This window comes from Loxodonta africana, chromosome 18 (assembly GCF_030014295.1).
Source record: "Loxodonta africana isolate mLoxAfr1 chromosome 18, mLoxAfr1.hap2, whole genome shotgun sequence".
Classification (NCBI taxonomy): Eukaryota; Metazoa; Chordata; class Mammalia; order Proboscidea; family Elephantidae; genus Loxodonta; species Loxodonta africana.
Window position 1 is genome coordinate 20626304 of NC_087359.1, and position 11357 is coordinate 20637660.

The following is an 11357-nucleotide window of genomic DNA, read 5'->3' on the forward strand; positions in this document are numbered from 1 at the left end:
CCTCCTCTTGGGAGACAGCTGCTGGTTTTCATCCTCCAAGTTCCGTTGGCTGGGGAGAAACCTAATCTGATGCTTCTAAGGCATTCAAGAAAAAACTGAGAATTATTAGATCACCTTTCTGGCCTTGGACCACCTACCAAGAACCAATTCTCTGCTCTGATTTTTTTTTCCTTTTTTATTTCTGCCGAATGCATGAGCTTGCATGGCCTTTGCCTAAGCCTTGGCCTTAGGCCTGCTTTCTTCTTTCCACAACTTTGTCTCCCGTCCCAACCCTGCTCCAGAGGAGCCCCAAATATCAGGTACATGATTCATTGTAAGCTGTCATCCTCAGGAGCGCCTGGGCCAGGTTGGGCTTTCTTTTCTTCCTTCCACATCCTCCCCTTGCCCTCCCCTTGCCATGGGGATGATGATCAGGGTAATGAAAACCTCTCCCTCCCCTCCACAGGATCTCCTCTCTACCACTCAATAGGAGCTTTGTCTTTACAAAGAACAAACCTGAAACCCATCCGGCCCCAGCAATTGTTGTCTGCTGGCTACTGTGCCATTTGGATTCTGACTCTGTTAGAGATCTTGTAATTTAAACTCCAACCTGCTTATTAGAAATTTGAGAAAATCATTTAATAATATTTAAAATCTAAGGAGCAGCAGACAAAGCCTCTACTCTCCCAAGCCCCTTCCTTTGCTGGTCTCACACGTTTCTTTTCAAGTTGTTCTAGAGCTGGGTCCCAATCACTGTGCCGGGAATATTGCTCATCGGTATCCAAGGGCATAAGATCAAGGTGGGGCTGGCTGGAGGTGTTACATTGTTGGTGAGGGAGCGAAGACATTGACTCAGGCTCCCCTGGCCCTTTGGTTTTTCCCCTGAGAGTCTCAGCAGTCACAACTTCTGGATGTTTGGTGTTCTTTATCCTGTGTGGTTGAAAACTAATTATTGCCCTGACTACTGTTGCTGTAAAAAAATGACCTCTCATCCTCCCCGCTTGCCCATTTCCCATTCTTTGGCTCTTTGGAGTTCTGGCCCTTGTGAATCACTGGACAAGAGGTCTTAAATGTTTGAAAGAACCTCACCAAAGGGGAAGAGAGGAAAGGGTGCTGACCTAAGTAACTCTGGAAATGAATGGAGCCTGTAAAGACTGAAGCAAAAAGAACGGCACATAAGCACAGTGCTCTGGTTCATAAAGTTGTTTCCCATGGGGGTATGGATTAACAATTCTGATACTGCTACATCTATACTGGAATCAAACAATTAGGTAAACTGATGGCAGATGGTGGGAACCCACTTCCTCACTGTTGGACAGGGATTTACAGAAAAGCAAGAGGAGGAAGCTGGGACAATCCATATGGTAATGGGTTAGAGTGGGAGATGTTGGTGTGAACTCATGTTTAGCTTAATATAGATACTGATGGTTGCAGATAGAAATATCTATAGATACGCTTATAAACACAGATTAGTATATACACATATATTTCCTTGCTCTACCAGCTCAGCGGGCTTGGGATCAACGACCCCAGTAGCAAAAGCACACCCAGAATCCAGATCTGGATCTCCAGTGCTATTCTCCAGTATAAAGAACCAGGGCTTCTTGGAGAAATGACTGATTCTAGGACTGGGGCAGAAGCATCCAAGATGGGCCTGGACCATTCGTAGTACAGAAGGTAATAATGTCACACACAAAACAAGACAAAACCAAACTAAAGCCAAAATACACACATAGATAATGACAGGGGTGTGCCAAAGGAGCACAGGGACCACATGAAAGAGCTTTCAATGGTTAAAGCTGGAACCTGAACAACAGAATAAAAAAAGTAGGAATGCTTTCTGACCCAAAGCATAAGATAAGTACCCATGAGTCTGTATTGACCTAAATAAATAATTGAATAAGTAAGTTGGGAAAATAAGCAAATCTATGTTGCAGGAGAATTCCAGAAAATTTTCATAGATTCCCTGTCCTTAAGGTGGGGAACATAATTTCCCACTCATAAGCTTGAGCTGTGTATAGTGACTTCCTTCCAAAAAGTGCAGTGGAGAAACCTGAAAAACATGACCTCAGCCAGGTGCCCAAGGTCAACATCAACAGTGATAAGTCATGTTGATGGTATGTACCCTTGATATGATGTAATGAGAATGGCACTTCACCTCTGAGGTTTTCCTCCCCCAAAACCCATAACTCAGTCTAAACATGAGAAAAACATTGGGCAAATCCCGAATGAGGGACTTTCTACAAAATACCTGATCAGTCCTCCTCCAAACTCTCAAGGTCATTGAACACAAGGAAAGTCTGGGAAACTGTCACAGACAAAAGGAGCCTAAGGAAGCATGACGACTAAACGTAAGGTGGTGTCCTGGATGGGATTCTCGAACAGAAAAAGGCCATTAGGTAAAACCAATGAAGTCAGAGTAAAGTATGGACTCCGTTGTTGTTATTAGGTGCCATCAAGTCGGTTCTGACTCGTAGTGACCGTGGGACAAAGTAGAACTGCCATATAGGGTTTCCAAGGAGTGCCTGGTGGATTTGAACTGCCGACCTCTTGGTTAGCAGCCGAGCTCTTAACCACTATGCCACCAGAGCTCCAATGGACAACAGAACTCTAGTTCATGATAATGCATCATATTGCTTTACTAATTAATGTAAGGCAGTAATAGGGGGAAATAGGTGGGGGGTATGTATGGGAAGTCTCCTTACTATCTTCATAACTTTTCTGTAAATTCAAAACTTTTCTAAAATGAAAGTTTTGTTAAAAAAATGCAGAGAAGCTTCTTGCTCTTAGAGATTAAAGTCAAGGTCAAGGACACTGATAAGAAGTCCTAATAAAATACAGAGAACAGATTTGATATTAAACGGCCTATGAGTGAAAAAAGTAATTGAGTATGATATATTTTATGTTCAAGCAAATATCAGCTCACGAAATATCAGCTCCACAAAAGCAGTGACAGTTTGTTTAGCTGCCTTGTTCCCCGTAGGGAAGGGGATGAGGAACACTTGCCGTGGTGGAGGGGTTGCATTTTAAAGAGGGTGGCCTGAGAAGATTGCCCTGAGAAGGTGATATTTAAATAAAACTTGAAGGAGAAATGGAGGGGGAAGAGGGAGTGAGTGGAGCACTCTTGGAAATAAAAACTTTGTTTATGTAATAACGAAAACCCATTGCCCTTGATTCTGACTCGTGGCAATCCCACATGCTGAGGAGTAGATCTGTGCTTCATCGGGTTTTCTTGCCTGGAAATTTTATGGAAGCAGATCAACAGGCCTTTCTTCCGTGGTGCCACTGGGTGGGTTTGAACTGCCAACCTTTAGGTTAGCCGATGAGCACAAACTGTTTGCACTACCCAGGGCTCTATGTTTATCTAATGATTCTAGGGGGAAAACATCAAGAATTTTAAAACAACTTAAGTAATTGTTCTGGTGAGGGGAAATGATGATAATGGCTGTAGAATTTAGTGACAGAATAGAATTTAGTGCGCTGGAGAAGTTAGACAAGGCTTTGGAGGAAGCTGGTCTTATACTGGGACACAGTGGAAAGAGAGAGGTTGCACGGGAGAACGGGATGAGGATGCCAGGAGAGAGGAAGCATATGCTGGGAAAACATAAGGTAAGAGTAAGGCTGCTGGTGGGGCAAGGGGCAAGATGATGAGGGAACTTTAAACTTCACGTGTCACCCTCTGTGAGAGAGAAAGTCAAGCTCTCAGTCTTGGTAGAAGAAACATAAGAGAAGTGTCCCAGGAGTGTTGCCCAGACAGCAGAAGGTGGAAAGATTGAGTGGCAGACGGAGAGATTGGGGTCTAGAGCTCTCTAGAAACTTCTAGGGTCTCTGGGCACAAATGAACAATCTTCGCCTCAGATGGTGGCAGTGAGAATGGAGAAGGCAGGGCAGAGTCAAGGGAGGTTTCGGGAGGAATTGGCGATTTGGTTGGGTTGGCAGGTGGCAGGAGCCCTGGTGGTGCAACAGTTAAGTGCTCGGCTGCTAACCAAAAGGATGGTGGTTCGAATCTACTCAGCAGCTTTACGGGCGAAAGACCTGGCTATCTGCTCTCATAAAGATTACAGCCACGAAAACCCTGTGGGGCTGTTCTACTCTGTCCCATGGGGTCTCTGTGAGTCGGAATTGATTCCACAGCACCCAACAACATAAACCTCAGGAAAGAGCCCATGAAGAGCCAGGAGCCAAGGTGAGGCTGGGCTTCTGTGAAAAACCAAAAGCAAACCAAACCTGTTGCTGTCGAGTCTGTTCTGACTAAGGACCCTTGAAAGTCTATTCTGACTAAGGACCCTTGAAATTGGCAAGAGGACAATGACAGAAAACTTGCTTGGTTGATGGACTCTGAGAGAGGTCCTGAGCAGTCCTGAGGGTAGTTGGCACCCAGTTCTCGTTTGTCTGGTGGAATTGGAGCAGCTGTCGTGATCGGGTGGAAACAGGAGGAAGCTGGGTGTGCTCATCATAATACAACTCCTCCCCTCCCTGCTAGGATCGTCACCCTGTCCTGAGTACTCTTTAAGCCTGGTTCTCAACTGGGGGTGACTTCACCCCACAAGGGACATTTGGCAATGCCTGAAGACATTTTTGATTGTCATGACTTGGGGTGGGAATGGGGTGAGGGTGGGGTGGGGACTGTAGTACTAGTGCAAGAATGCTTTCCTGGAAACCAAAGCAATTCTTTTCGTGCGTCTAATGGGTAGAGGCCAGGGATGGTCCTGAACATCTTACGATGCACAAGACAGCCGCCCATGGCAAAGACTTATTCAGCCCAAAACGTCAATAACACTGAGGTAGAGAAACCTTGCTTTACGTGGGTGGTGCAAACGGTGACTTGCTCGGCTCCTAAGTTTAACGTTTGTGTCAGAGTAGAACTGTATTCCATTGGGTTTTCAACAGCCGAGTTTTAGGAAGCAGATTGCCAGGCCTTTCTTCCAAGGCACCTCTGGGTGGACTAAAACCACCAACCTTTTGGTAAGCAGCCGAGCTCATTAACCATTTGCATCACCCAGGGACGTCCTGCCCTTCTTAGCCAACCTGATTCCTCTCCACCATTCCAAGACAGAGCCTGATTCTAAAAGCAAGGAGAACTCTCTGTAGCTCTTCTGGCTTGTAGCGGGTCGCCCTGCTTCTCTGTGGCTGAGCAAAAGCCCCAGGGCGGTGTGACCATTCCCGCAGTTACGCCGGAAAGGAAGCACCCCCAAGAGTCACCTCCAGCTAAGAAACCAGAACTGTGCTGAACCACTTAATGCCAGCTCTGAATCTCAAAGAGGTCTTTGGCTTGTAGCACAGGCTGACTCATCAAACATGGGTACCTTTGAATTCGGTGCCCCCTCGCCGGATGACAAAAGCAGCGGCAGCATGCAAAAAGATTTGCATTCGGTGTTCCTTGGCAGAAAGGGGGGAAATCACATTTGGTTAAGTAGCGTCTGCACCCAGATTAATCCCTGGCTCCCTTTTTTCTGTAACATGCACCCTCTAAGGCTTATCACTTCCTGCTCAGGCTGCTCCCGCCCTGACATCATGTGGTTTCTGTTGTTCTGTGGCAAGGGATGGCTCCCTGCTGTTATTACATGCAAATAAACTGGGGGAGGGGGAAATAACCTGCTGAGAGGGAGGCCCTTGGCTCCTCCTCAGACTTCCCTGTTCCCTGTGCTCAGCAGTTACACTCCACATTAAAACATGGATAAATAGAAAAGCCGAATGTCAGTACAAAGTTGCTGTGTCCCGTTGTCAGTCTGAATTGTTTCACCTGGATTCTTAAAGTCAGGGGCTGCTGCAAGCGACTCCGGTGCTAGAGCAAGAAAGCTGCTTTCGTGGAAACTCAAGTGATTCTTTTCAGATGTTACCCAGGGATGGCATTGCTGTGTTACGGATTGAATTGTGACCTCCAATTCCACACCGCTGGTGCCTGTGAATGTCAGTTAACACCAGGTCATACCGGGGTAGGGTGAGTCCTAATCCAATAGGAGCAGTGGTCCTTATACAAGAGGAGAGAGACAGAGACACACAGGGGAAGACCGCCGATTCCAACAGCAGAATTTGGGAGAGATGCATCCCGAGCCAAGGAACACCAGGATAGCCGGGCGTCCCCAGAAGTCAGGACAGAGGCCAGGAACAGATTCCTCCTTAGAGTGCTCAAAAGGCATCAACATGGCTGACACCCTGACTTCTAGTCTCCAGAAGCATAAGGCAGTAAATTTCTCATAAGTCACCCAGCTTGTGGTCCTTTGTTATGATGACTCTAGAAAACTAAGATCTGCTACTACTTCCCGTCTCACAAAAGCACAGTCCCAAGTCTTTCTCAGGTCCGTGAGGTCTTGGGCCTCACTGTCTCTCCGACCTCACCTCCAGCCCGACCCCTCTCCTCACTCAGCTTCTGCCATGGTGGCCTCCTTGCTGTTACTCAAACACACCAGGCACGCTCTTACTTGCATATACTCTTCCTGTTTCCTGGAACACTCTTCCCCCAGAAAGCCCCATGGCTGGCCCCTCTCTTCACCTAGGGCTCTGTGTGGAATAGGACCTCCCAGAGAGGGCTCCCCTAGCTCCTCTGTCCAAGATAGCACCCCTCCGTCCAACCACCCCTTGCCCTTACCCTGTTCTGTTTTTCTTCATAGCTTTTTGGACCACCTCACGAATTTTTCTCTGTACCTTTGTGTTTCTTGCTAGCATGTGCACCCCCGAGGTCATAGTTCTTGTCTGTCTAGTCACTGGAGACCCTGGGTGGTGCAAATTGTTAAGTTCTCAGCTGCTAACTGAAAGGCTGAAGATTAGAGTCCACGCAGAGGCACTCAGAAAAAAGGCCTGGCGACCTACTTCTGAAAAATCAGCCATTGAAAGCCCCACGGAGCACAGTTCTACTCTGATACACGTGAGGTTGCCAGGAGTTGGAATCAACACGACAGCAACGTGTTTTGGTGTTTTTTTTTTTTTTTTTTTGTAGCTTGCAGGAAACAACCCGAACTACTGCTGAGAAGCACAGTCAGTATAAAGCATTTCACTTCTTTATTCCTTGACGACCCTTTGAAAGTCGGATAAATGGAGCTAAGATATGGTAATTTTCCTGGTGGTCCAGGGTGGAGATAGGATGGCAGGGGAGAAATGGTGGATTTCTCTCCTGAGTGAACCCAAGAGCCAGTGTGTCTCGGTCTCTGGGCAGAAACTGAGATTTATTTCTCGCTGGCTGGAAAAGGGAGTTATTTCACAATCTTCCCTCATTACAAAACTCCCCCTGGGACTGGGGTTGGCTCTGAGTCCCAGGCCCTTGGTTTCTCTCTCTGTCTTTCATGTGTCTAGAGTTACATCCTAAAAGTCAGGGCTTAAGTTCTGGAGGGGCATTCTTCCTGGGCAGGTTCAGGGTCCTGTCTGTCCCAATAGCCAGTGGCTTGATGGCTCTGAAGATGGGATCTTGCTTCTGCTGAGTCTTAGAGACCCAGCCTTCTTGCATGTGTGGAAATAAATATCAACTCTCAGCAGAGAAACCAGCAAAAACCAGCTTCAGGCAAGAGTATGCTTTTTTTGGTTGCTGTTTTCATCGTCATTTTGTTGTTGTTTTGTTTTGCATAAGTCTTTTGAGAGAATGCTCAGAGTTTAATCATGCATACCTATATTTGAGTCCCAAGAAGTTCAGGAGTCTTGGGGTGAAGTAGCCAAACCGTCCACGTGATGAGGTAGCACTATCAACTACATCTTGTTTTGAGTAATGCTCAATATTCATGTCCCTGTGTGAACACGGTGGCCTTGTCCCTGCTTGAGTGTTCTTTATAGGTCCTATGGAGGACGCTGGTGGTTCAGTGGTAGCATTCTCACCGTTCATGCAGGAGACCCGGGTTCAATGCCTGGCCAACGTGCCTCCAGTGCAGCTGCCACCCGTGAGTCAGTGGAGGCTTGTGTGTTACTATGATGCTGAGTAGGTTTGAGCAGAGCTTCCAGACTAAGACAGACGAGGGAGAAAGGCCTGGCGATCTACTTCTGAAAATCAGCCAGTGAAAGCCCTGTAGATGACAACGCTCTGATCTGCAACCGCTCACGGAGATGGTTCAGGACCAGGCAGTGTTTTGTTTGGTTGTGGGTGGGAGCAGCAAGCGTCCGTGTCTGACTCAATGGCAACTAGCAAGAGCATAGCTCTTATTACCGTCTGACTGTACTATATGTGGACTTGGTTACAGGGATTTGGGGGGCTGGTTACTGCTTTATTGCCAGCACCTAGAACAGGGCCTTGTAGGGCAAGCCTTTGCTAAATATTTGATGAAAGGACAAGGGGATGAGCAATTGCTATCAGCAGGTGCCCAACTGCTCAGTTAAAGGTATCACCTTTCGTTTTCTCTTTTTTCCTATCCCAAATCCTGTCTCATAGGCATGATACTTACCCCAGTTTTCCAGAGGAGGAACCTGAGCCTTGGAAAGATAACGGTACCTGCCTAAGCTCACAGGGCAGGAAAATAGGGGAGGGGATTCGAACCCTCGCATCAGGGTGGGATTTGGCTGAGGCAGTGACCCTGAGGGCGACACCTCCTTACGTTTTGGGCTTCAGTGGCCGTACTCTCTCCACCCTGGTCCTGGCCCCGCCTGGCGAATCTGAGCTCTTCTTCATGGTGTGGTCCTGTCTTCCATGTAGTGATGTAACGTACACATGTTCTCACACACTCACGCTCACACATTCATACACACACACACACATGCACACTCACAACTCACACACACACTCTCAAACACACACATTTATACACGCTCAAACCACTCACACACATTCATATACACACACTCTCAAACACAGCACACACACACAACTCACATGTGCGTATGTGCACCACACACGCTCTTACACACTCACGCACATATACATGCGCATGTATGCACACACTCTTATATGCATATACATCCAAACATACACACATGCACATCTGAACACACACTGTTACGTGTGTACACACTCAAATACACACACACATGCACACACTCATACATGCATACACACTCATACACATGCATGTGTGCATACATACACTTTTACACACACACACATATACATATACACTCATGCACACGCACACTGACTTTAACAATGACCATGGCATTCTGGTCTTTTTTCTCCTTTTTGAAGCCAAGAGATGGAACTAGGATCAGCTGTCTTCCAAATTCATATCCTGAGTGGGAAAAATGACTCCTTGGGGCCTGGGTGGCTTTAGGAGAAAGCTTATAACGCAGTTGAAAACAGGATTTCTTCAGCTGAGCCCCAGAGAGCTGTCTACCAGTGGCTCCTAAGTCTAAATGCCTTATTGATTGCCTGGAAGCTCACTAACAAAACCAATTCCCAGGCCCCACCCCTAGAGAATGTGAATCATTGTGCTGGGCTGGGACCAGGAGGCTGAGTCTTTTAATAGTTTCACCCAAATGTTTCTGAGGCAACTGAAGGATATCTCCCTAAGGACAGAGCAGAACTTTGGAGTCCAAGAGAAAAAGATCTTAACTTTGCTTATTGCAAAATAGACAGTGTGTTCCTAGAAGCAGGTATGGCTGAGTCACCTTTTGCCATTAGTACCTTATTCATATTATTTGTTGAAGCTGTTTGCCATCAGAGGAGGGGGTGGCAGGAAATTCTGAATCATTGCATGTCCTGTAATGGTACTGGGTGTCCCCAAACTTGTGTCCAGGAGCATTAAAAAAAAAAAAAAAAAAAAACTATGCCCATGCCTACCTTTTTTTTTTTTTTTTAATTTTTATTTTTTATAATTTTTATTGTGCTTTAAGTGAAAGTTTACAAATCAAGTCAGTCTCTAACACAAAAACCCACATACACCTTGCTACACACTCCCAGTTACTCTCCCCCTAATGAGACAGCGTGTTCTCTCTCCCTCCACTCTTCCTTTTCGTGTCCATTTCGCCAGCTTCTAACGCCCTCCACCCTCTCATCTCCCCTCCAGGCAGGAGATGCCAACATAGTCTCAAGTGTCCACCTGATCCAAGAAGCTCACTCCTCACCAGCATCCCTCTCCAACCCATTGTCCAGTCTAATCCATGTCTGAAGAGTTGGCTTTGGGAATGGTTCCTGTCCTGGGCCGACAGAAGGCCTGGGGGCCGTGACCACCGGGTCCTTCTAGTCTCAGTCAGACCATTAAGTCTGGTCTGAGGAGAATTTGGGGTCTGCATCCCACTGTTCTCCTGCTCCCTCAGGGGTTCTCTGTTGTGTTCCCTGTCAGGGCAGTCATCAGTTGTAGCCGGGTACCATCTAGTTCTTCTGGTCTCAGGATGATGTAAACTCTGGTTCATGTGACCCTGCCTACCTTTTATCCCATCGGACTCAACAGATTTAGGATAGGCCCACATCAGTAATTTGAGAAAGTTTCCAGGTGGTTCGAATATATCACTAAGGTTGAGAATCACCATTTTAGATCTCAGGTTGGCCAACTTTCTCTGTAAAGGGCCAGGCTTTGCAGTTCATAGAATTTGTCACAACCCCGCCACTCTACCGTCATAGTGGAAAAGCAGCCATTGACAATACGTAAACAAATGGGCATGGCTATGTGTGCCAATAAAGCTTTATTTATAAAAACAGGTGGTAGGCTGGATATGGACCATAGGCTGTAATTTGCCAATCTTTGTTCTAAACTCTCCTACTTTGTACAATGTGCATGTCAAAATCACCTGAAGAACGTCTTAAAATGCTAATTTCCTGGCCCCCCCCTTAGCTGGTCTTTTCCTAAGGTTTGGTGGAGGCCTAGGAATCTCAGGATTTGGAACTCCTCTGCTACTGGGCACCAATGGACCACACTTAGAAAAATCATCTGGCTGATCAATGAAGGTCTCATCATCCTCCATGTATCTGCTCCGCCAAGGGCTCCAGCTACCGATTTGTCAGACCACCTGGTCTGTGTTGTTTTTTTCTCTCCCTTCCCTTTGTATTCTCTTTGTCTTTTTGTCTCTTTACATTCTTCTCAGGTATCAGTTATTATTAACTCACAAGCTTGTGGGCCGGGCTGGTGCCAGGTCTGCTGGCCAGGGAGAGTGGAGGCAAGATGGAGAACCAGGCTGGGCCCTCCTGCCTACCAAAGGGACAGCAGAACATGGCACTCACGGAGTCTGTTGTTGGAGGGTGCTTTTCATCACCCCAGCTCTCCCATACCCACAGGCTCAGCTTTGGCTCCTTCTAAGCTCCAAACTCTTGGTGTCTGTACATCTGGGCATTATTGCTGGATTGTTTTCTCAGGTGAGGATGATGGAGATGCTTCCAACTTTCTGCTCATGATGAGATGCTTATCTTCTTGGCCCTCCCCAGACTCTGGGGTGGTGGCACTGTGGAGACCTCAGCTTCTGCTTGCTTGTTCTTAATTAAATTCAGAATTGACTTGGCTAAGAGGGCTTTGGGAGCTGGGCGGGCTGTGGGC